Here is a 27,831-nt window from a genome sequence, read left to right as displayed (position 1 = left end):
TACAGCAATGTGTATTTATTTAATGCCACTAACCTATATACTTTAAAAAGGTTAAAATAGTAAATTCTATGTTAAGTATGTTTTACCACAATTTCAAAATATTCAAATATTGAAAAAAAAAATGCATGTACCTTTCAAATAGTTCCAGGAGTCAGATTTTATTAATACAAGCTAACAACTAACTTTTTAAATCATGCAAGTACTGATTTTTCCATATGGTAAAGCTAAAAGAGTTTCACTCAAAATGGCTACATTTAAAATCTACCTTTAGAAAACACAGATGGGTATTTCTCACATAAAATAATATTATCTTTTCCTAGGAAGCAAAAAGAATCTCTCTAATTAAATCCCAAGTCCTATAATCTGTTATTCAAGCAACAGGAATGCAGGAAAAAATTACTTTAAACTGAATTATCAGGTAACTGAAAAAAATCTGTCATTAAAAAAAAAAAATCAAGAACCAGATTTTTAAAAACATTCCCATATTTTTAAAAACATATATTTAAATACAAACTCTACTGTCATAATTTAAAAGCTATCATAGAATCTAGCACTCATATTCAGACCGATTTAGTATTAATACTGATCACAGATGTTCACAGTCTTTAAACTCAATTCTGTTTACTGTTTTAAAGAACCTTGTTGCTTAAGTAAATAAGTATTTTAAGAGCATGGACTTTAAACAGGAGGTAAACTTTCCTTTTTAAACTGAGTCCTTATTAACATCAATCATTGAGTTCATAAGAACACCCCATTTTGATGATTCTAGTGAATCAACTATACATTAATTTTTTTTAAACTATCAAATAATTTTTGGAATAAAAATGATTATGTACAATCAACAACTGAACTCTTTCAAGAAACAGGTATCTGTCAAAAGAAAATCTTTAAGTATTAATTTTTTAAAAGAGTAGAATTCAATTTTGGTCATAGTAAACTTGAGACAGTCATGGACAAGTGAAAATGCCAAATAGGAAACTGGACATAAGACTCATACATCAGGGCTAAATGTATGCATTTGGGAGTCTTAGGCATACAGACAATACTAATGGGACAAAACGTAAAATGAAAACGGCAAACTCAGCCCCACGGAGCAGAAACACTACTATTGCAAATGAATGACCCCAAATCATTTTGCAGATGTAGTTTTTAAATAATTTGGCCAACATTTAAAAACTTAATATTTCACAAATATATGAATTTCAGCTTCCCCTGCAAAAATCCATTCTACTTTCAAGAATTTAAGGAAAAAATAAGACAAAGACAAAAATGACACATATAGATGTTCATCCCAACACAATCAGAACAGTGAATACATGGCAGGGGAATAACAAGCCTACAAGGGCAGCCTGTTTGTACAGTACTGTAGCCATTAAAAAGGCTGAAAACACTGTATAATAGATGTTCACAATGTATTGTTGTGGGTAGAAAAAATGTAATTCTAGTTTTGTTTTTAAATATTCTGTAGATAGATGTTGGTGGGGTTGCCCAGCACTTTGGGAGACCAAGGCAGGCAGATTACATGTGGTCCGGAGTTCAAGACCAGCCTGGCCAATATGGTGAAATCCCATCTCTACTAAAAATACAAACATCAGCCAGGCATGGTGGCAGCTGCCTGTGATCCCAGCTATTTGGTAGGCTGAAGCATGAGAATCACTTGAACCCGGAGGCGGAGAGTTGCAGTGAACCAGGATCACGCCACTGCACATCAGCATAGGGGATAGAGTGAAACTCTGTTTCAAAAAAAAAAAGATGTTTGTGAGGTTGCAGAGAAAGGGGAACATTTACACACTGTTGGTGAGAATGTAGATTAGTTTAGCAACTGTGGAGAGCAGTTTGGAGATTTGTCAAAGAACTTAAAACAGAACTATATTTGACCCAGCAATCTCTTTATTGGGTATATACCCAAAGGAAAATAAACGGTTCTACCAGAAAGACACAAGTACTTCCATCATAACACTATGCACAGCATCAAAGACACAAAATCAATCTAGATGTCCACCAATAGTGGAATGGATAAAGAAAATGTGATGCATATACACCACGGAACACTACACAGTCATAAAAAGAACAGAATACTGTTCTTTGCAGCAACATGGATGCAGCTGGAGGTCACAATCTTAAGCGAATTAACAGGAACAGAAAACCAAATACCACATGTTCTCATTTATAAGTGAGAGCTAAACATTGAGCATATACAGACACACAGTTGAGAACAACAAACACTGGAGACTACTAGAGGGAGAAGCGTGGGAGGGGGGTAAAGACTGAAAAACTATCATGTACTGTGCTCATTATTTGGGTCATGTGAATATTCATACGCAAAACCCCATCGACACGCAATTTACTCATGTAACAAACATACACACGTACCCCCAAACCAAAAATAAAAGTCAAAAGAAAAAAATTCTGTAGATACTGTGTTCACAGATAAAAGCAGCAAATACTTAAGTTATTTAAAGCAATAACTTACAGGCAATTAAAAAAAATTTTTTCTTTTTTTTCCTAAAAACACGCCATTGTTGTGGTAAGAAAAAGTTACTACAAAACAAGAACTAATGGATGCTTTTAAAATTAAGAAAACAATCCTGAATGCCAGAAAACATTCCAGAATGAACTTTAAACATTACTGAAATGTTGCTTCTACTTTAGTATCTTGTGCAATTTCCAGTTACTCTTTCTTCATAAACTGATTGAGAAGGTTTATTGCAAGCCAAGTGAGAAAACCTGGATCCGAGCCTCAAACTTGTCACTAAGCTAGTTGTATAACCTTTGGTACCTGACAATGTCTAAGTAAAACTGACCTTTTATAACGGGAAAATTGAAACTATATACATTATATGTACCACATGAGGCTAGAATAAAATACCATACATTTGCAAATATTTTGGGGAAAGTGGTCCAAAAGACACAGTATTACTGCTATACTAACACGTACATTTTCAAGCACGGTATAGAACACATTAACATTTATAATGTTAACATTTATGATCTGAAAACAAAGTATTTCCTGTGTACCTGCTATTTTGTATACTTCTCTTCAAACATATTATCATCTTTTCAAATGCACAATGAAAATCAGGAGAAAATAATTAAATGAAAAACATTTTAATTTCCAATAACTTAATGTCAAATTCATCTAAATATGAAAGATAAAATTAGTAACATATTTTTAAACTTTTTCTTAAGCATGGTAGATACTTTGGTTTTTCCCTTTTATTGTAGTCTGTCAAATGAAAAAGAAGAAAGAACAAGTGCTGCCGAGTCAATACTGTTCAGGACCCATTTTTATCTAAGCCCTTTTCCTTACAAAACTCCAATCAAGCTGCCCTAAGGATGGTAAAATCCTGTAATTTTCAAGTTACCTTGGAAATCATCTTGTATCATAACTCCTATTCCCTTCAGCAAAGATACTGAAACCCAAGGAGGGTAAGTAAACTGTTCAAGGAGGATAAGTAAACTGTTTAAGGTCTTAAAGCATCTAGGAACTTTTCCACTAACACAGCAGTTGTTCCTGAACTTTAGTCATTCATACACAAACCTGTCAATCTTTGCCCTAATTAGATACCACTCTATACATTTTTACCTATTTTTAAAATTATTTTTTATTTTAATAAATGTACTCAAATACAAAGGTTTATTACTGCTATAAAACTAGTGTAACTTGCCACAAATGGGTAACAGCCTTAAAAATAATGAAAATATAAATATGTAGCAATATGAAAGCCATTATGGTAACTATAATTAATAACAAATCGAATTATCTGATTTATAAAAATGCATACCTGAAAATAATCTCCTGAATGAAAAAATGAGACTGCATCAAAGTGGTGTTAAAGAGGGATTCCGCTTCATTTAACTAGGAAGATAACTTTAACTTCTAGTTTTAATGTAAACCACATCAAAGAATCCCATCTCATATGTGTACAATCAGAAAAGAGAAAAGTTTGGGCAACCCTGCTTAATGGGGTTAGAATACTAAATACTAATTCCTAATCAAAAGAATAATTTTTTCAACAGTTTGTTTTTTTTTTCCCCTCAAATGACTTCTGAAGTCTTTTTCCCAAATGTAAAAATACACTTGGCAATTTTCAGTGACGGGAAATGGGTATGATTTCCATTCATTTCTGTTATCCAATGTGGAAAGATTTTTTTTAAAAAAAATCTTTCATCAAGCCTCTCAAGTATATTTGCATAATACAGGTTTGAATAGCCTTACTGTAAAAATCCAAAACCTGAAATGCTCCAAAATCTGAAAACTTTTCAGCACCAACATTTGCCACAGTCAAACACAGCCACAACTTTGTTTCATGCACAAAATTAGTAAAAATACTGTGTAAAATTGCCTTCAGGCTATGTGTAGAAGGTATATAAGAAACAAATTACATGTTTAGACTTGGGTCCCATCCCCAAGGTATCTCATTATGTATATGATTTTTTTTCTGACTCAAAAAAGCAGAGAAAATCTGAAACCCAAAACACTTCTGGTTCCAAACATTTAGGATCAGGGTACTTAGTCTATATTTAAAATATGTTCACAGCCATTTAATCAGATAAGTTAAATTCATACAGAGTTACGTTTTTTATAATGTAGTCTGTTGGCTGAATGGAGAAATAAAGGTTTTCGAAGGCCCTGCTGCATAGTAACAACCGCAACGTACTTTACACATAACATTTTAAATTCTTATAACTTCTTTATAAGATAGGCATTATAATTATTCCCATTTTAAATCTGAAAAAAAAGTGAAGCCTAGGCAGTAAATATCACCCTGCCAAGGTCGCAGATGCTAAATAGTAGAACCAAGACAACTCAGGTCTGTGTTACTCCGAAAGAGCACTCCAACTGCTGTATTCTGTTGCCTTCATGAGGGGATGAGAAGCTAAATCTCTGCATCAGTTTTCCCTGAGCAGCTAGTCTCAGACGCAATACACCAGCCTTGCCCAGGGACCATAGGTCTAGGGCTCTCCCCATGTCAGTAGTCTGGCTGCCACTTGCCCAGCCCTACCATGGAAATCCTTATCTCACTACTGCCAAAAGAGCATTGACTACAAACCCCAGTGGCATAAAGAAACACCACCACTGCTCTAATAGCCTAGTTCTTTCCATCCTCAGCAGTCATGCCAGAGGCGTCACAATCTTTCAAGCTCCAAGTGCTGCCATCTCCTATTTGCTCATACTTTGGCATATAGATCTTCCTAGATCCAGTGTATCTATCCTTTCACAATTTAAATTTCACATACACCTTAAAATATAAAGCTTGTCTTTAGCAAGTACACTCACATTTGCAACCATTTAGAAAAACTGTTCTTATTTTACTGTTTAACTTACAACTTTTAACTTTGTATTTTAAAAATAATTTCAAACTTACGGAAAAGTTACAAGAACAGTATAGAGAATGCCTATTACCTAGATTCACCAATTTTTAACTTTTTTTTCATATACTTTCATTCTTTCTCTCCTTGCTCTCATGGGTGTTTATGTGCATATGTACTACACATCTATATAAAAATACATAAACAAATGTATTATTCTGAACCACTTGTGGGTAAGCTGCATATATCATGCCCTTTATGCTTCAATATTTAAGTGTAAATTTCCTAAGAATATCCTCTAATATTAATATAACCACAGCACAGTTATCAAATTCAATAAATACAACATTGCCGCAATTCTTTAAAGTGCAGGCCATAAATCCAATTTTTTCACTTATCCCAATAACGTTTTTCAGGACATTTTTACCCTCTTCAGTAACAGGATCAATTCAGGACCATATATTACATTTAGCTGTCAGTCTCTTTAGTCTCCTATAATCTAGAACAGTTTCTTGGCCTTTCTCTTTCATAACACTGACATTTTCAAGAATAAAAGCCAGTCATTCTACAGAATATTCCTCAGTTTGGGATTGTTCTAGTCAAAATACTATGTAAGTGATATTCTATCCTTCTTAGGGTAACATATCCAGAGGCATTTAGTTCTATCTACCTTTTACCGATACTTATTTTGATCACTTGATTAAGGTATCATTAGCTTTCTCTGCTATATAAAACCTCTTTTCTTCTTCTGTGAGAAGACATGTTAAAACCACAAAAATATCTTACTCGGCATCAAACTCTCCCCTTGGATTTAGAACTGCTAGGTGATTTTTGCCTGAACCAATCAACACCATGACAATTACAAAATAATTTTTCAATTCTACTACTCCCTCCATATTTATTAACTGTAAAGACAAGCCCTTTCCTATTTGTCTATTTATTATAAATATAAATTTAAGTATTCCTCTTTTATTTAATGATTATAACCTATTGCTCCCCTCACCTATTTTGTAATTCAAATGATCCCTGAATTGGTCAGTAAGACTTCCCTCAAGCTGGGTCCTGTGTGTGTTTGTTTTTTTTTTAAGAGCATTTCCTTGAGCATTTTCTTACTTTCTGTTCCAACAAGATGTTCTACACTGATCTGGTACCTTCCTGAGTCATCCTTAGAAGCAGCCATTTATCCAAGTGTTTCTGGTTCCCTTCATTGGGAAATGTATTTAGAAATCAAGATCTGGGTGGTACCACTGTGGCTTGGCCATTTCTGTGAAACATATAAACATAATATGAATACATGTTCATATTGATACTTCCAATTTCCCCAAGATTCTTCTCTGCCTTCCCATTTCTATATTCCAGAACTTCCCTTCTCCCACCATTAAGAACCCTAGCATGCACCAACATCAATGCATTTATTCATTTCCTTTATCCAGAGTTTTTCTTTTTTTTGAGACAGGTTCTCGCTCTGTCCCCCAGACTGGAGTGCAGTGGAACGATACGGGCTCACTGCAACCTCCACCTCCTGGGTTCAAGCGATACTCCACCAGCCTCCCGGATTGCTGGGACCACAGTCACATGCTACCACACCTGGCAAATTTTTTTTTATTTTTAGTAGAAACGGGGTTTCACCATGCTGGCCAGGCTGGTCTCAAACTCCTGACAAGTGATTCGCCAGCCTCAACATCCCAAACTACTGAGATTATAGGCGTAGGCCACATGTCTGGCCTGGAGTTTCTTAATGGTCCACTATTGACATTTTAGACCAGATATAATTCTTGGTTTGGCGGGGAAGTATTGGGAGGTCCTGTGTGTTGTATGATGCTTAGTAACATAACTTCACCTCTCTCCACTAGATACCAGTAGCACCTCCCTCTAAGTCACGACCAGTTCAAAGTATTTCCAGGCATTGCCAAATTCCCTAGGGATGAAAACTACCAATGGTTGAGAAGTACTGCCTACAATACAAATAAAATTGTTTCAGAATTGTCTCACTTATACCATTACAAAAACAACAAAAATCACTAAAAAAAAAAAAAAAAAAAAAAGTGGGGGGGCTCCATATTTGTAGTTTTTTCCCCATAAACTAAGGGGATATAGTCAAAAGCTATGTTCAAATTTTAAATGGATCGATTCACTTCCTCCCTTAGCCCCCATTAAGACTTATTGTTACTCACTTAGAATACAGTTGGGTTCATGTCTATTTGCATTTAGTTTTACGATTTTTTTTTTTAAATACGTAGAACATTAATGTGCTTCTCCGAGTCCAAACTATACTAAAATGTATAATCAAAGAATGGACACTTTTCCCTACCTCCCCTTTGTAGGTAACCAATTTCAGTGCTTACTGATTTAGCCTTACTGTGTTTCTTTTCCACAAATGTAAGAAGATATATGTGTTCTTTTCTTATTTACTCATTTTACTTACACAAAAGTAACACACTATACTTATTTTTCTGCAACTCTGCTTTTCTCATTATTAGTTAATATTGATTTCATTTTTTTCTACTGAGTTTCACTGTAAAGCAGGCGTCCCCAAACTTTTTACACAGGGGGCCAGTTCACTGTCCCTCAGACCGTTGGAGGACTGCCACATACTGTGCTCCTCTCACTGACCACCAATGAAAGAGGTGCCCCTTCCTGAAGTGCGGCGGGGGGCCGGATAAATGGCCTCAGGGGGCCGCATGCGGCCCACGGGCCGTAGTTTGGGGACACCTGCTGTAAAGTCTAATAATGTGTTAACATACTTTGTTAATACTACAAAAGCAGCCTTAAAATTTAAAGCTAGATATGGTTTCTTTTATAAACTAAACATAAAACGCTAAGTTGTAAAAAGTTAAAAGAGCAGAGATTCTAGTCCAAATTATTCACATTTCACAGGAAACTGAGATTCAGAAGTAACAGTTTCAAAGCCACAAAGTTCAGTCCAATATACACATAAGTTGCAAATATTAAGTATTAAACAAAATGCTAAATACTCAAGAAACAATTTTTTAAAAAAATCTGCTTTCAAGAGAGTCACATGAATAAATGTCAATATAGTGCCACATTCAGTGACAAACATGTATATAATTTACTAATACAATAAAGAAGGGAGCAAGTATGAGTTTTGATTATTATTGACTTCAAGTTTGTTAATTTTTTTTGGATAGAGGGTACATAATATGAAATAACAGGACATAAAATGTTCATAAAACCACAATGAGTGGGAATAGATAAAGCATAGGGCATTTGTAGGAAAACGAAAAAAAAAAAATAAAACTGTACAAGTAAGCAGGGGTCAGATTCCAACACGGAGAGAATTTATTTTAAATGTGATGAGAAGCTATCATTAGTTGTATTCTGGCTTTGCTTCTGTGTGATCTTGGAAAGGTCATTTCACTTCTCTATGCCTAATTGTAAAGTAAGGATAAAAAAATATACATTATGTGGGTATTCTGAAGAATAAACACGTTGATGCGTGTAAATCTAAGTGCCAGGCACATATAAAGTACTCTACAAATGTTACCCAGTATTTCAGCTCCAATATTCCATGTTTCTAATATCTATAAAGCACTTCTAAAAATAAAATATGTAATATTACTTGAAGATTATAATCTCTGCTAAGCAAAGATTACTATGTTTTGCAACTCAAGGGACTTCACACTAAGGGCAATGGATTTACTGACAGGGTGTTTTATTGTCTGCGGGGCTTCTGACCACAGAGAGAAACACTGTGCTTTTTAAAAGTTCATTTCATTAAGTGTTTACATGTAATATACAAATAAACACTGTTAGATATCTAGGAAACAATTCATATTCCTTTGGCTTCAACTATGCGAATAAAAGATGGAACAGAAAATACACTAGAATCATTAGAAATAATTCAGAGCAAAGAAGCCTATAACTACGACTTCTCCCCACGGGTATAAACAGTTTATGTCAACCACACACTGCTTAGAGACTAGGCTAACAGTCATGGACAATTAAAAATTTTAGAATGAAAGAACAGAAGAAAATGAAAGTAACAAAAAAGATGAAAGAGGGAGTGGAGTTAACCAACTCTGGAACCACCCTATTGTACTTCTCATTATATGAGATGATAAAATCCTTCCTGTTTTGATTAGCCTCTCCGTTACTTGCACCAGAAAGCATCCTGATACATACATACTGATAATTTAAGAGCTGATTATAATCTGTTCCCAAAAGGACAGGAAACTATCAATCAAACATGTTTAGGTAGGTCATTTTCATGTCGAATCATAACTATTCTTTCTCTGAACTGTCATTTCATCTTGTAACTTCTATTCTAGCCATAAAGGCTGTAACTAATAACATTAACTGAAGTGCCGAGAAGACCAAAATCATCTAAATCAAAATGCCAGATGATAGAGAAGGATGGAAACAGAAAGCAAAGATACCTTACAAACACAGACCATACCAAAAGACAGAGAGAGATAGATATTATATATATATATATATATATATATATATATATATATATATATATATATAAATAATATATTATATATACTATATATATATATATATATATATATATATATATCATGGCCTTAAAAATGAAATTTCTCACACAGTTCTCAAGTTGACTGTTTCTGATATCCTACAGGTAACTCAGTAGAGCACAGTCTTTATGAGAAAATATCATGTGAGAGTCAAGTACTCAAAATCTGCTAAACAACAGCAGTGTTGGGTGACAGAAGATAGCATTCAAAGAGCAAGCAATTCTTGTCATATACACAGATCATAATCATACAAAAAAGACAAATAAATAAAGGAGTATAACAAAGACAAGGCAGGAGACAGTGGAAGAGTAATCTTGCTGATTTAGCTTCCTAAAATCAAAAGTACCTTGTAAGACTGCTTCCAAATTCTCTCACATCCAGGCAACCAATCAGAATTCAATGATCTGTTTCAGACAGGTTCTGCTAGCATCAGGAGATAGGTTTTTTCTTACTGTAATAAGAAGCCCCATGGCCACAGCTCTCAATGGTGTACCCATCAATCGGGAAAAAAAATCAAATATAACATTACTTTACAGGCATTTGGTACCGAAAAGATGTCCCTCATCTTCAACTGACAGTAAAAAAATGATAGAGGATTTTTTTTTCTTTTTTAGTATATACCTCAGACTGACTAACTCTGCAAAGGGCTAATAGAACACAGAGTATTCTAAAAGCCAGAACTTGAAGGAGCTACACTGTTAATACTATGCTTAACTGCCTCTCACTAATTTTTAGTAGGCAGCAGAAAGTCTTAACTATGCTTAAGGTAAGACTTAAGATAAGTCTTAACTCTGATGCTATAAGAAGCCAATATTTAATACGCATTATACTGTCACCTCATTGACTTACTTTCTGTTTGTCTTCTCAAAACTAAGGAAGACATAGAAGAAATTCTGAAGGATAGAATAAATACAGCAAGATCACGAAGCAGTCTTATACAAATGCTAACAGTTAACCATTGACAAAAAACTAGTCAAGATATCAGTATTATAATTTTGTCTAATTTATTCAGATATTATAAAACGGATACAAATTTACTAGAAAAAATTTTCCCATTTTATCTCTTCTAAAATAATTTTAATAAAATCTTTACTTTGAGTGCATGTAAAATACCTATGATTTAGTATTTCAATTTTCTCAGCTGTTTGTTCTTTAAGTTCAATCTATAATTTTAAACATTGAGATCTGATTTTAAGAACAGAATGACCATGGTATGATATATGGGAACAACTAAATCTAATTGTGTTCCCCACGGAAACTTTATTTTTAAGTCAACAGTTTTTTTTTTAAGTAGTATAACACAAAAGAGTCAATTTTGAATCCTAGTTCTTCTATGATTTTGACCAAGTCACTTACTCACTCAGCCAGTTTCATTTTTAAAATGAAGCAAAAACCATACTTCACAGGCCATGTGAATGTTGATACAAATGAGAAAGTAAATCATCTATAGTCCAATGTGTAGTATATACAGGTCTCCCATAAAAGTTCAGTAATAAACAGTTTCTCAGTCATTCTGTTTGTTTGGTTGGCTGGTTCAGTTTCACAGAAAAGTGGCATACAGTAATGGTTAACAGGACAGGTTCTGCAGCATGCAGGCCTCGATTCAAACCTCAGCTCCAGCACTTACCACATGTGTTGCCTTGAAGTTCTTCAATTTTTCTAAGCTTCAGATGGCAAATCTTTAAAACACTGGACTAATAACAATGCTCACAGACTTGTAAAGATTAAGAGATAACACATATAAAGTATCTGGCCTAGTATTCTGCACATGTGTTCAATAATGTTGGCCATTATTATTATCATTACCTAATGTTAAAAACTGTAAAAATAATGTATTAACCATTACTTAATAAAGTGATAACCATTACTTAATATTAAAAATGGTAAAATAATGAGTGTAAAAATACTCACAACACATGCACTCAAGTTGCTGTGAAATCTGCATAAAAGACAAATATCAGAAACTCATGTGTATCAGCCTACTGCAAAGGCCTTGGCCAGAGCTAAATCACTAGCCCAACTGGCTATTTCCAACCACACTCTCAACTACTCAACTTAAAATATCCTACAGGTGGCTGGGCGCGGTGGCTCAAGCCTGTAATCCCAGCACTTTGGGAGGCCGAGGCGGGTGGATCACAAGGTCGAGAGATCGAGACCAACCTGGTCAACATGGTGAAACCCCGTCTCTACTAAAAATACAAAAAAATTAGCTGGGCATGGTGGCGCGTGCCTATAATCCCAGCTACTCAGGAGGCTGAGGCAGGAGAATTGCCTGAACCCAGGAGGCGGAGGTTGCAGTGAGCCGAGATCGTGCCATTGCACTCCAGCCTGGGTAACAAGAGCGAAACTCCGTCTCAAAAAAAAAAAAAAAAAAATATCCTACAGGTATCTCAAAACCCAACATTTTCTTAAACCAAACACACCAAGCTTATTCCTTTTCTATACCAGCCACTGTTCACCTTTAGCCTAAGCACTGCAACAGCTCCCTAACTGGTCTCAGCAGGCATTTTTATTTCCCTCCAATGCAAATTCCTCATGTTCATTACAGCAACCTTTTAACATGCCAATATAATCATATCACTTATCACTGTTCTTAAAAGCCCAAGCTTTTAACATGGTCTGGAAGGCCCTGCTTTATCCTGTCACTCCTCTACTCACGGAACTCCTCTTTCCATGACACACTTCCTCTTGCCCAGCAAGCTTCTTGACACAGGTTGTATGTACTTAGAAAGTTCCTAACTCCTTTCTGTTCCAGGGCCTTCTTCTGATAAACTTTCCTAACGGACTGTACTTCTCTCTTATGGCATTTAATTCAACTGTAATTACTTGCTTATACAATGAAATATTTAATTTATTTTCCCTCAACCAAACTGTAAGCAAGGGATAAGATCAAGTCTGTTTCATTGACTCCTCTAACCTCAGTTGCTATCACAGTTGCTTAATTGATGAAAGCAAAAGTCAAAGTAGGAGAGCTTTCATAAGTTCAGGCTGTTAGACATTCTCTACATAACAATTTTTTGGAGTTATGAGTTATTGCTGGACTGGGCATCGTGACTCACACCTGTAATCCTAGCACTTTGGGAGGATGAAATAGGGGATCACTTGAGCTCAGAAGTTCAAGATCAGCCTGGGCAACATAGTGAGACTCATCTCTTAATAAAAAAGAAAAAAGAAGTTACTCTTCACTGAACTGCAGAAGGGAAGGCAACTTAGTATTTATCAGTAGCTGTGTTAGACTTTAATATCTATTATCACAGGTAACAGTAACAATAACCCTGTGAGATAAATAGCATCTATTCCACTTCCTGAATGAAGCAACTGCAAGTCAAAACAATCAGTACTCACCCAAAGTCATAAAAGGAAGAGTTGAAATTTTGGTTCCACTATCATGTCTTTTTCCATACAGTACAGTATCACCACTGGAACTATTTAAATAGCAGTCAAAAATGTCACTGGTGTGATAAAACCCTCAAGGAGCCACCTAACACCAATTTCATGAGTTTATGGTACTTTTCAGTAGCACAGTATTAAAACAATTTATACTAAGTTGTATATAGCTGCACAAAGGAAACTAGAGCATGAGGAAGGACCACTACACTGCACTATGTTCCCCATGAAAAGGCAATTTATCTGATGCTACAAAGAGCTGTCAAAATACAAATGCCATGAGCAGTTATCAGCTAACTTAGAGTTCTGATCTCCTCAAAGGCCTCCATTTCCCAATCCCTCCTACTCTGCACATCAATACTGGTGCCTTTCCCTGCCTTCCATGGATATACTGTAGTTTCAAGTATTTGCAAAAGAACTTGAGCTTCTTACTTCCCACTACCACTCTAGCTTCAAGGTAACTTTAAAAAAGACAGAAAAAAAAAGATTCCTTTCAATCTCAATTATTAAAGACTTAGAGAAATCTCAATTGCTAGATTACCTACAGGGATGGCCCTACACTGGGTGGGTGGGGGGACTGTTAAAGTGAGTATAGTCTGAGGTTATCTCAGTTTCTACTGCTGCTTACTATTTTTGCATAAAACAATAACTAGATAGTTCAATAAATAGATCAGTAAAACTCACTGACTTAATGCAGTGGTTCTCAATTTAAAATGATACCGCAGGGGTCCCCAAACTTTTTACCCAGAGGGCCAGTTCACTGTCCCTCAGACCGTTGGAGGGCCGGACTATGCAAGGTGTGACACCTTCAGAGCCAGCGCTGCTGCCTCCACTATCCCAGACAGCGGTGTACAGTGTCACAGGCCCAGCACCGCCTCCAGTGCTGTATACAGGGATGGCGGTGATCAGCCTGTGACACTGTGTATACAGCGTCCTGGACATCTGCAGCAGCGGTGGGCCTCTTCTGTGGGAAGCCCACTGCTGCATGTTTCCCCTATTATAAGACACCTCCTAAAAATAAGACAGCCCCCGTCTTTTGGGGGTAAAATTAATATAAGACAGGGTCTTATAATAGGGGAAACACGGTGTGTAGTAATGTGGGGGGAGACTTTTGGGCAAAGGGAGGTTATGGGGCCATTATGTTGTTGTACATTTGGGGCAGTATGGGGGCCATTGTACTGTGTAGTAATGGTTATAGTGCTTTGCCTTTCTTCCTACTTCTGCTATTATTTCACACTGCTTCCGGTGATGTGGGGCGCTGCAGCTGCAGACCGGATGTGCATCACGATGCGCTTCTGGAGCCGTGGCACGTGTGTCCCGTGTCACCGGAAGTAGTACTGTACGGGAGCAACGCCGTGCTTTCCGCAGCCACATACAGCATCCGCATCCTGTGCTCCTCTCACTAACCACCAAAGAAAGAACTGCCCCTTCCTGAAGTGCAGCGGGGGCCGGATAAATGGCCTCAGGGGGCCGCATGCGGCCTGCGGGCCGTATTTTAGGGACCCCTGCGATACCGGATTCAACTGCGGAACTCAAACATATATTCTGCGTGTACAAACTTGCCCTAGCCCTAAAATAAAACTATTAAATAATAATTGAGACTAATATCCAAGCAAGAGTAATTTTTAAGAGCTCCACAGATTATGATGATGTACATCTTTAGCTCACAGCCTGTTTTATTATATTACAATATTAAACTCTTTATACAAACACTGATTGGCTATGTGCAGAAGTAAAGTAGAAAAATCATACAAAGTGCTGATTGTATTACCTCTACAACGATACACACATTTATGTCCTTCATTTCCATAGAGAAATCTCTCTCTCCTGTATCCCTTGAATTAAATGGCTTTCTTGGTCTTTTCCTTTTTTTTCACTTGACAAAGAAGAATGCAAGAAGAATTTTATATTCTTCAATTTCTACCCTGAAGGGAAAACAGTTTCGACACACCAGAAAGTAGGGAGAACACACATTTTGGTTTACCTGAGACAGGTAAATCCCAGTTTATGTGTATTCTGCAGGTGTAATTACCAAATAAGACACTTCACTGTCAAAAGTATCCATGTAGTAGTAGTTTATTAGAAGTATACCACTGTTTTCCTTTTTTAAAATTTTTTAGAGACAGAGTTTCACTCAGTTACCCAGATTGGAATGCAGTAGCACAATCGCAGCTCAACCTCCTATGCTCAAGGAACCCTCTCATCTCATCTCCTCTTCTTTGCCCCTGACCCTGCTAAGTTTTTTAAAAACTTTTTTGCAGACATGAGGTGCTCTGTCAGGCTTATGTCTCCATTTCTATATGATTTTAAAATTGAGTTTAAATGTAAATGGTATTCACATACCATAAAATGCACCTTTTTAAAGTGTATAATTCAGTGTTTTTAAAATTGTACTCAAAAAGCAGTGCAATCATCACCACTATCTAATTATAGAACATTTTTATCATCCCAAAAAGAAACTTGATACTCATTAGCAGGCATTCCCCATTCCTTCCTCTCCCCAGTCCCTGGCAAATACTTATCTACTTTCTGTCTCTGCGAAATTCACCTATTCTGGAAATACACAATTATGTTATCTATAGACTTCTATGTCTGGTTTCTCTCACTTAACATGATGTTTCAAGGTTCATCTGGGTTATAACATGAATCAGTACTTCATCACTTTTTGGCTAAGTAATATTGTACTGTATGGATACATGACATCTCATTTACCCATTCATCAGGTGACAGACATTTGAGTTGACTCCACTTTGACCATTATGAATAATGCTGCTATGAATAATGGTGCACAAGTATTTGTGCAAACATGTATTTTCAATTCTACCAGATACACTGCTAGGAGCAGAACTGCTAGGTCATATAGAATGTTTAACTTTTGAAGGAATTGCCAGACTATTCTCTAAGGAGTCTGAACCATTTCACATTCCCACCAGCAAAGTATGAGGATACTAATTTGTCCACATTCTCTCCATCACTTGTTATTTTCCGTCTTTTTTTAAATTATAGCCATCATGGTGGGTGTGAAGTGGTACCTTGTTGTGGTTTTATGTTGTGGCTTTAATTTTGCATTTCCATAACAACTAATAACATAAAGCATCTTTTCATGTGCCTACTGGTCATTTATATCTTCTTTGGAGAAAATCCTTTTTTTAAATTGGGTTACTGTCTTTTCGTTGTTGAGATGTTAAGAGTTCTTCATATATTCTGGATACTAAATGCTTAAAGATACATGATCTGTAAATACCTCCTCCCACTCATCAAGTTGTTTTTCACTTTTTTTGTTGCTTGTTTTGAGATAGAGTCTCCCTCTGTCACCCAGGCTGGAGTGCAGTGGCATAATCTCAGCTCACTGCAACGTCCACCTCCCGGGTTCAAGTGACTCTCCTGTCTCAGCATCCTGAACAGCTGGAGTTACAAGCACCTGCCACCACAACTGGCTATTTTTTGTGTTTTTAATAGAGATGGGTTACACCATGTTAGCCAGGTTGGTCTCGAACTCCTGACCTCAAATGATCCACCCACCTTGGCCTCCCAAAGTGCTGGGATTACAGGTGTGAGCCAATGCACCCAGCCTCATTTTCCTGATAGTGTCCCTAGAAGCAAAATGTTTTTAATTTTGCTGAAGTCCAATTTGCCTATTTCCTCTTTTGTTGCTTCTACTTCTGATGTTATTTCTAAGAAACCATTGCCAAATTCAAGGTCATGAAGATTTTAACCTACATAGTTTTAGCTCTTACATTAAGTATTTGATCCACTTTGAGCCAATTCTTATATATAGTGTCAGGGGTCTGGCACTACTTGTTAAAAAGGCTATTTCCCAGCCTGCACAATGGCTCAAGCATGTAATCCCAGCACTTTGGTAGGCTGAGGCAGGTGGATCACAAGGTCAGGAGTTCAAGACGAGCCTGGCCAACACAGCGAAACCCCATCTCTACGTAAAATACAAAAATTAGCCGAGCATGGTGGCGCGTGTCTGTACTCCCAGCTACTGAGGAGGCTGAAGCAGGAGAATCACTTGAACCCAGGAGGCAGAGGTTGTGGGGAGCCGAGATCGTGCCACTGCACTACACTCCAGCCTGGGCAACAGAGCAAGACTCTATCTCAATTAAAAAAAAAAAAAAAAAAAAGCCATTTCCCTCCATTGAATTGTCTTGCAAAAAAAATTTTTTTTTAAATAAAAAAATAATCAACTGGTGATAAATATATGGGTTTATTTCTAGACTCTTAATTCTGTCCCATTGATCTGTTTATCCCTGTACCTTTAATCCTGTCTAGGTTACAGCAGTTTTGTACTAAATTCTCAGATTTAAAAGTGGGAGTCCTGAAACTTTATTCTTTTCAAAGACTGTTTTGGCTATTCTAGGTATCTTGAATTTCTATATGAATTTTAGGATCAGCGTGCCAATTTTTTTGGTGGGGGGAAGGGGAAAGACCAGCTGGACTTCGATACGAATTATGTTAAATACATTGATCAATTTGGGATGACTGCAATCTTAACAAGATTAAATCTGCCAATCCATAAAGCACATCTTTGCATTTATTTAGGTCTTCTTTAATTTCAGTCAATGATGCTTTGTAGTTTTCAGTGTACAGGTGTTCTGTTTCTTTTGTGAAATTTATTCCTAAGAACTGTATTATTTTGATAATACTATAAATATAATTTTTATAACTTCATTTTTGATTGCTCACTGCCAGTGTTCTATATGATTATTAATTTCAAACACTTTCAGTAACATACAAGAAGGTTAATTTAAAATTTTTACTGTATTTAAATATGATACCCTGCATCCTCTAAATATTATCTACTATAAGGAAAAAAAATTAATCTAAATTAAGAAACCCAGTGGCTGTCTCCTTTGCTAAAAGATCTTGAAAAACCAGAATCAAGAAATGCCAAATAATTTTAATCCCAATTTTAGTATGAGACAATGCAACTACATTCCATACACAAAAATGATGCCATATATTTTCTTATAAAATATATACATTAAAAACCCACTTGTACTGTATACTCTCTTAGACAAGCTTGAGGAAAATTATTCTAAAATCTGTAACACATCCACAGATTATTTACCCTTATGGAATTATCTTCTAATTACTTTTAATATAAGAACATTTTCCTTTGTTCCTACTAAACTGTTTTCATTACTGTTCATAATTATATCCATGTAAAAATTTAAGTTCTAAATTAACCTGGGACTATCATTTTATGGAAAATGACTAAGGCATTCCATTTCAGCCTGAATTGTACATGCTATATAATCATACATTTTTCAAATACAACATTATGCTGTATGAACACAAACACAGCTATAAAGAAATGATTTGACAACAAAAACATAAACTCTACTTTGAATATAACGCACACAGACTTAATGGTCATTACTTAAAAATGCAGTTTGGCTTTATGTAACTTTCATAAAGCCAGTACATACCCTACGAATACTCACACTAATTTTATGAAGTTCTGAATTAAATTAGGTTATTATACATTTTTAGGTAAAATTCAAAAATTCTAATATCTGATTCAAGAAATAAGATAAAACATACAAAAATACAGACAGCATTGAGAAAAATAATCACTTACTAACTAGAAGAGAGAAAGAAATCACTATGACTCAAAGCCGTTATGAACAATGGTAGAGGTGCCATGCACATGGGCCTGGGGCCAAGAGTGAGCAAGTGGGGACTGAAAGCCAACTTGTCTTCCATTCTCTAATACCATAACCCTAGCAGAAGGCACTATTTACTTAAAATCAGAACAGTCTTTTATAACTTTGCAAAGACCAGCTGTGGTCTAGCCATGACATCTCTGAACTATCTACTTGATAGAAAAGACACCTGAAATACTGAATATTGGTACCTTTGCCTAAAATCGAAATAGACCTTTTTTTTTTTTTTTTTTTTTTTTTTTTGAGAGAGAGTTTTACTCTTATTGCCCAGACTGGAGTACAATGGCATGATCTCAGCTCACTGTAACCTCTGCATCCCAGGTTCAAGCAATTCCCCTCCCTCAGCCTCCCCAGCAGCTAGGATTACAGGCAACGGCCACCACACCTGGCTAATTTTATATATTTTTAGTAGATACGAGGTTTCACTATGTTAGCCAGGCTGGGTCTCAAACTCCTGACCTCAGTTGATCCCCCCACCCTGGCCTCCCAAAGTGCTGGGATTCCAGGCGTGAGCCACCACACTCACCCAAAATATCCTTTTTATAATGTGTTTATTTTTTATGTTTTAGGTAAGTCAATACACCAAATTAAAACAGGATGAGTGGAGAGGAGAAATTACCAAAAAATCTAAAAACTGGTTTAAAAAATGTCATCTTTCTATTTTAATTTGGATGTCTCTGATTAATAACAAGTGACATATTTTTGTATGCTTCCACACAGTGTTTTCAGACTAGAGACATTAAAAGCTGAATGTTGAAAAATAAAAGATTAGGGGTAAACTGTTCATAGCCTATTACTATTAGACTTTATTCCTGTTAGTGAAATATGCAACATGTTTTACAAAATGAATAGCAAATATAGTGTAAGTACCTTACATTCACGGTGAAATTAACCAAATTTGATTAAAGCTGTAAGTAATTTTTTTGTAACGTCAAGACTCACTTCCTTCACTTAACTGCAGAAGGAGTTGAAAGATTTTTTAAGTTGGGCCTCCTTAAACAGGACATATGATTATTTTAAAACTACATGAACCATTAGTTGATCATGGTAAATCATCCAAACTACTGACTAAAAAAAAAAAAATGTAACTTTGAAATTTTTATCTGGATGACTAGTCTATAAAATATCAAATATACCAATGTGTCATAATTTGATTTTCAGTGATTCACGTCTTTTACTGTCTCAAATCATTTCTACAAAGCACAGCAAGACTATGGCTCAAAACTCCTACAGGAAATCATAAGAATTGAAGACACACCACAGGACACCTTGAACTCCTTAGAGATTAAGCACAGTATTATGAAAATCATTAGAAAGCCAACTTGTTTTCAACTCTCAAGTGGAAATGGCCACTCTCAAACTGCCCCTGTTAAGAGGAGAGCCCCTCCATGGTCTTTCATTCTCAGATTAATTACACCTACATAAAGAATGATGCCCTGTCTTCACATGGGACACGCAAGAGCAATAAAAAATACAGCAAGGCAAGGCACAGAAATGAAAATGAGATTCCAATCCTCTACCACCAACTCCTCACTCTCAAACTGATGCTCATTTGTAAAATGCAGATACTTATGCCTATCTCAAATACTTCTGAGGATGTCGTAACTACCTGGAAAAAAAAGTTTTACAAATAATTAAATCATACACAAACACGAATTATTATCACTAGAAATAATCTCAGTTCTACACATTATGATTCAAATATCAAATATATTAAAACCTTTTAACTTCATATCATCTGAATCAAACCTGTAAAAAATGCTGCTCTAGGTCTAACCTTATCAATATTTATTCAGTCAAATATGATTTTGAGTATGTATCAGAGATGTAAAAATTCACAATTCGAGGATTACAAACTCAAGTTACAATTCAGATCTAAGAGAATATGAGCACTCCTGAAATCACCCACTACTTCTCAACAATCATTAAACCCCTCCTTCACCACATCTAAGATTCAACCATTTCCTAATTATTGTGGTAGCAACTCTCTTAGGGTTTTTTGTTGTTGTTATTTATTTTCTGTTTCATGGCAGAAGCACAGATCCTTAAACATCATAGCTTATTTTACCTGTTTTCTTTTTGCATGTTTTGTTTTTGTATCAGTGGAATCACATATAACGTGATTCCTGGCTTCCTTTCAGAAACGTTTTATTTATTTATCAGCAGCGGTAGTTCTTCCATTTGTACAGCTGTAAAGTACTCCATTGTATGAATGTATCATGATTTTATTTATGTAGCCAACTATAAGGAACATCGAATTGAGTGTGAGGCTATTACAAATAGCTGCCAATGTTCTTTAATACATCTCTCCACATACATTTATATGCATTACTCAAAGGCATATCCATGAAAAGAAATTACTGGGTCATAGGGTATGTAAATGTCAAGCTGTTTCCTAAAGTGGTTGAGTTCTCAAAACCTAACATCCTCTCAAAAACTTACACTATAAATCAATTTTTTTTAAATTTCAGCCATTTTAGTAAGCATATGATGGAGCCTCAGTTTTAATTTGCATTTCCCAGATTACTAATAAGCTTAAGCATTTTTTTCCATGTTTCTTAAATATCTGAATTTCTTTTGTGAAATATTTTTCATCTCTCTTTCCTATTTTTCTATTGGACTGTCTCTGTCACATTGATTTGTCGAAGTGCTTTGACTATTCTGATACATGTCTTTTGTCTGTTCAAGGTACTGCAAATACCGTCTCCACTCTGGCTTGCTTCTCCTTTCTTAATGGTGACTTTGCAAAAACAAAATTTCTTAAATTTAAGATTGTCAAACTTATCAATTTTTTAATATTTGCAGTTTCGATTTTTTTAAGAAATATTTTCCTGTCCAAAGAGCATGAACCTGTCCATCTATAATAGCTTCCAAAAGTTTCAGTTTTGCCTTTCATGTTGAAATATGCAAATCATTCTTAAACTTATTTTTGCATTTGGTATGGAACGTAAGTCATTTCTTTCCATATAGATTATCAGTTGTTCCAGGACCATTTATTGAATAATTCTTTCCCTCCTCAAGTGTGCATTTTGTCATAAAGCAAGTGTCCGTGTACACATGAAACCTTTTGCAGGTGGCTTCATAAAGTTAATGACTGTTGATATATATAAATTTTTAATAGAGAAAGTTCTTCCACTTTGATCTTCTCTTTTAAGACGACTTAAGCTATTCTTGGGCCACACAATTTCCTTTAAAACATAACAAAGAGCGCGATCTCGGCTCACTGCAACCTCTGCCTCCCAAGCTCAAATGATCCTCCTGCCTCAGCCTTCTGAGTGGCTGTGACCCTATGTGCCACCATGCCTGGCTAATTGTTTTGTAGATATGAAGCTTGTAGTTTTTGTAGAGACGGGTTTTACCATGTTGTCCAGGATAGTCTCAAACTCTTAGGCTCATCAGGTGATCACCCACCTTGGCCTCCCAAGGTGGTGGCATTACAGACCTGAGCCACTGTACCTGGCCTCTTTTTTTTTTAAACCTGTGATAATCTAAAAAGTATTGTAAAGCTCGTTAGGCCCTGAGCCAAGAATCCTATAAAAAAGCATACCAATTTATATGCTCATGCTTTATGTAGAAGGTTTACCTTTCAGGCATAAAGAACAACGTGTAATGTCTGTTAATGTACTGAACAAATCTAAGCTTTCAACATTGTTGGTGGCTTGGATGTCCACCTTGCACATACAGTTCAACTTTCAAAGTTGTGACAGGCAGAATAATTATGCTGGAAAGATAACCGCATCCTAAATCACCAGAACCTATGAATATGTTATATTACATGGAAAAGGAGAATTAAGGTTGCAGATGGAATTAAAGTTGCTAATCATTTATCCTTAAAATAGGGAAATTGAGTTGGATTATCTGGGTGGGCTCAAAGTAAACACATCTTTAAAAGTGGAAGAAAGGCAGGATGCAGAGGCTCACACCTGTAACCTAGGCACTCTGGGAGACTAAGGCAGCCAGATCACTTGAGGCCAGGAGTTTGAGACCAGACTGGCCAACATGGCAAAACGCCATCTCTACTAAAAATACAAAAAAATAGCTGGGCTTGGTGGTGCACGACTGTAGTCCCAGCTACTTGGAAGGCTGAAGGAGGAGAACCGCTTGAACCTGGGAGGAGGAGGTTGCAGTGAGCAGAGATCACACCACTGTACTCCACGATGGGCAACAGAGCAAGGCAAGACTCTGTCTCAAAAAACAAAAACAACACAACACAACACAACACATAAACAGACAAACTAACAAAATTTTTGGAATATTGATTAGGATTACTTTGATTCAAGAATAATCCTCAGAAGAGGATGGAGTATAGCCCTCAAAGGATGTAACTTTAATGGGCAGCAAATTAACCCCATGATAAAGGCTGCTCTGGACTAACACTGACAAGCTGAAACAAAAAGATCTCAAAAACATTCAGCTGATACTAACTTATCTATGTATAAAATCAAAGTCCAACACTATGTAGAAGATACCAAAAAAAAAAAAAAAAAAAACCATTCACCCAACAATGTCAAACCACAATGTCCAATATCCAAACATTACAGGGAATGAGAAGAGGCAAAAAAATGTGGCCCACATAATAAGAAAAGTCAATCAATATGAAGAGATCCAGAAATGATAAAGTTAACGAACTGACAAAGGCATTAAAAAAATGATTATAAATAAACTTAGTATGTTACAGAAGGTAAGGAAAAATAAGAACAGGAGGAGAATATTGGAAGAAATAAAAATTCCAAAGATGAAAAATTATTTTCAGAAATTAAAAACACCCTGGATGGGATATTCATTGCAGAACAAAAGATCAGTGAACTTGAAGACATGGTACTATTAACCAACCAATAATGCACAGAGAGAAAGAAAAGAACAAAAAACAAGAGCAGTATCAGTGCCAAAAGAGACAGTATTTCAAATGTATAACTAAAATTACAGGGGGAACAAAAAGAAAAATTTGGGGCAAGTGGGATATTTGAAGAAATAGTGGTCAAAACATTTCCACATTTGGTTTTTAAAAAATTAACTAAAAAATCTAGGCAGCATTATCACAAAGAAAACCATACAAGCCCATCATAATCAAATGACTAAAACCCAGTGATAAAGTCTTAAGAGTAGCCCAAGAAAACAGAAAACTTACATACAGGGAACAAAAGGTAAGAGCAGCAGCAGACTTTTTGTCAGAAACTATGCAAACTATAAGACAACATTTAACAGAGATAAAGACCTAATTCATCAAGAAAACATAAAAACCCTTAATTACGCATAGACTTAATAATAACAGAGCTTCCAAATACATGAACCAGTAAAAGAAAAAACAAATCCTCAATTAAAGTTGAATATTTCAACATTCCTCTCTGAGAAATTATTGAAAACAAACAGAAAATCAAAAGGAACACAGAAGTCTTAAAGAACACTGCCAACCAATTTGACCTCATTTTTTAAGAACTCTCCTCAACACATTATTTTTGTTAAGTGTACACTGGCTGGGCATGGTGGCTCACACCTGTAATCCCAGCACTTTGGGAGGCCAAGGCAGACAGGTCACTTGAGGTCAGCAGTTTGAGACCAGCGTGGCCAACATGGCAAAACCCTGTCTCTACCAAAAATCACTTTAAAAAAAGCTAGCCAGGTGTGATGGTCACTTGCCTATAGTCCCAGCTAATTAGGAGGCTGAAATGAGAGGACTGCTTGAACCCAGGAGGTGGAGGTCGTAGTGAACCAAGATCGTGCCACTGCAATGCAGTCTTGGTAACAGAATGAGATGTCTTTAAAAAAAAAAAATTACTAACAGACTGCAACTGTGCCTTACAATAAATCTTAACAAGTTGACAAGAACTTACATCACACAAAGTATGTTCTTAAACTACTGCAGACTTAAATTAGAAACCTGTAAGAGAAAGAAATCTGGAAAATTAACCAAATATTTGAAAATTAATGGGTCAAGGAGAAAAAAATCACAGTGGAAATTTTAAAATACTCTGAACTCCATGTAAATGAACACACAACATTACTAACTTGTAGGATGCAGGACAAAGGAAAATTAAAAGATTAAATACTCTTTTAGAAAGTTTCCAAATATCGGGAACAAAAGGGGGGATACCACTACAGATCCTTCAAATGTAAAAGAATAAGGATTCTAAAATACAACTTCATGCCAATAAATTAGACAACACATAAAATTGACAAATTCCTTGAAAAATAAGCAACTAAAACTTATTTTACAAGAATTAACATGAATCCAATAGCCCTATATTAATTAAAGAAACTGAATTCATTGTTTTGTTACAGTAGGTAGGTAGTCAGACATGAGCAGGGCAGAAGCCCCCAACACACACACACACACACACACACACACACACACACACACACACACGCTCGCGCGCGCGGAATATCAGGTAACTACCAGGTGATGGTCAGGAGCTGTTAAACTGTCTCTTCAAAATAAGAATTGGTTGTAGCCCACTCCAGTGAAAGGCAGTCTCCCAACAGATAGAACACACCTGAAGCTGGTGATCGGCAGCTTCCCTCTAACGCCTCAGAAGTTGGACGAGTGGGCTCAAACATGTGCAATAAAAGGCAAAATGGTGGCATTTAACTGGTAGATGAACTGCTAAGGACACTCGACTAGTAAGGGAAGAATGCCTCAAGTAAGCCTGCACAAAACTTCAGTAAACACACTGCACAGGCTTCCCTCCCAAGTGCTAGGCCACCGTGAATGCAGACGGCCCACCCCAAGGGAAGAATCAGGGGAGAAGGGACATAAGACCCCAGAAGGATGCCAACACATAAAACCCTGAGTCAAAGGTCAAACCACACACCAGTCCCTCAAGCTGCCAGCTTGGCCCTCTTCCAAGTGTTTGTTACTTCCTTTCATTTCTGCTCTAGAGCTTTATAATAAATTTTCACTCCTTTAAAACTTGCCCCAGTCTCTCCTACTGCCTTATGCCCCTCAGTCGAATTCTTTCTTCTGAGAAAGCAAGAACTGAGGCTGCTGCAGACCCATGCAGATTCACCACTGCTAAGAGTTTAAAACCTTCCCATGGCCGGGCACGGTGGCTCAAGCCTGTAATCCCAGCACTTTGGGAGGCAGAGGCGGGTGGATCACGAGGTCAAGAGATCGAGACCATCCTGGTCAACATGGTGAAACCCCGTCTCTACTAAAAATACAAAAAATTAGCTGGGCATGGTGGCGCGTGCCTGTAATCCCAGCTACTCAGGAGGCTGAGGCAGGAGAATTGCCTGAACCAGGAGGCGGAGGTTGCGGTGAGCCGAGATAGCGCCATTGCACTCCAGCCTGGGTAACAAGAGTGAAATTCCTTCTCAAAAACAAAAACAAAAACAAAAACAAACAAAAAAAACATTCCTACAAAGAACCTCCAGGTCCAGAGGTCTTCATTAGTGCATTCTACTAAACACCTAAAGAAGAAATAACATCAATTCTATGCAAGCTCTTCAAGAACAAGAAAACTTAACTCATTCTATGAGACCTGCATTACCGTGTCAGACATATACAAAAAAATAAGACAAAAACTACAAACCAATGCCTTCTATGAATGTAGACTTTTTTAAAAGGAGTCAATGCAATTTTAGCAAGTGAATCCAGCAATATACAAAAAGTATAACACAACATGACCAAGTGAGAATTATCCTAAGAATATATGAATGGTTGGTTCAATATTTAAAATTAAGACAACTGACCACATACATGGACAAAAAGGAGGATAGGTAGGTGATGATATCAATAGATGCAGAAAAAAACACTTGACCAAAATTTAACACCAATTCATGAAAAAGAAAGAAAAGAAAAAAGAAAAAAAAAAACCCTCTCACCAAGAGCTGGTGAAAAACTCAAAAGTTTTCCACCTAAGATCAGAAGAAAGGCAAGAATGTTAGTTCTCACCATTTCCATTCAACAATGCACTGGTACTACTAGCCAGTGTAATAAAGCAAGCAAAAGAAACAAAATGTTTATACATTTAAAAGGAGGAAGTAAGACAGTCTTTATTCACAGAGAAGATAATGATCTATACAAACTACTTGTAAAAAAGATAATGATCTATACAAACTACTTGAAGAAATCTACAAAAAAGCCACTAGCACTAATAATTTGGTAATATTACAAATTATGAAGTTTTACATAAAAATCAATCCTATTTCTGTATACTAGCAACAAGCAATTGGAAACTGACATTCTTTTAAATTCCCATTTATAATAACATAAACTATAAAATAATTAGAGACAAATTTAACAAAATATGTGTAAACCCTTACACTGAAAACTACAAGACACTGCTGAGAAAAAGTAAAAGACTTAAATGAACAGAGGTAGCAAGTTCAAACCATTAGTAAAATTCAATATCCTTAAGAGGTGAATTCACCCAAATTGATCTCTAGGGTAAAAACATTCATAATCAAGATCCCATTAAGCCTTTTTTTGTAGAAATTAACAAGCTGATTCTAAACTACATATAAAGAAATAAAAAGGATATAGAACAGAAGAAACAACTTCAAAATAGAACAAATTTAGAAGTTTTACATTACCCCATTTTAAGATGTATTATAAAGCTTCAGTAATCAAGACAGTGAAGCAATGTCTTAAGGACAGATATATAGATCAACAGAACAGAAAAGACTCCTGAAACAGACCCACACATAACAGCCAATTAATTTTTAACAATGGTGCCATAATTCAACAGGGGAAAAATACAATCTTTTCCAAAAATCTGCTGGAACAATTTGTTATCTATATCCAAAGAAATAAACCTCAACCCTCACCTCACACCACATACAAAAATTAACTCAATATGGATCACTGACCTAAATTTAATAGTACAAAGCAGTTTTAAGACATGAAGGAAAACCAAAAGAAATTCTAATCCCTATGACAAACCTCCAATTTCTACTCCAGCAGAATTGTAAGGGAAATCTCCAATCTAAGGTTCACCAGTTAACATATGAGTATACTC

General features: G+C 36.1%; 1 protein-coding gene across 9 annotated transcripts in view; it reads right to left on the bottom strand.

The window, feature by feature from the left end:
- Positions 1-27,831, bottom strand: part of MEF2A (myocyte enhancer factor 2A) — a 142,240-nt gene that overhangs the window by 91,834 nt on the left and 22,575 nt on the right. The window contains exon 1 of one of the 9 annotated variants that reach the window (XM_074400091.1): positions 6,427-6,577. The exons of the other annotated variants lie outside the window; for them this stretch is intronic. The gene's annotated coding sequence lies outside the window, so the exon portion shown is untranslated. Of the gene's footprint in view, positions 1-6,426; positions 6,578-27,831 lie in introns of those variants that run through there. 9 annotated transcript variants of the gene reach the window in all.

The sequence above is a fragment of the Saimiri boliviensis genome, chromosome 5 (genome assembly GCF_048565385.1).
Source record: "Saimiri boliviensis isolate mSaiBol1 chromosome 5, mSaiBol1.pri, whole genome shotgun sequence".
NCBI classification, from domain to species: domain Eukaryota; kingdom Metazoa; phylum Chordata; class Mammalia; order Primates; family Cebidae; genus Saimiri; species Saimiri boliviensis.
This window is presented reverse-complemented; position numbering and strand designations above follow the sequence as displayed.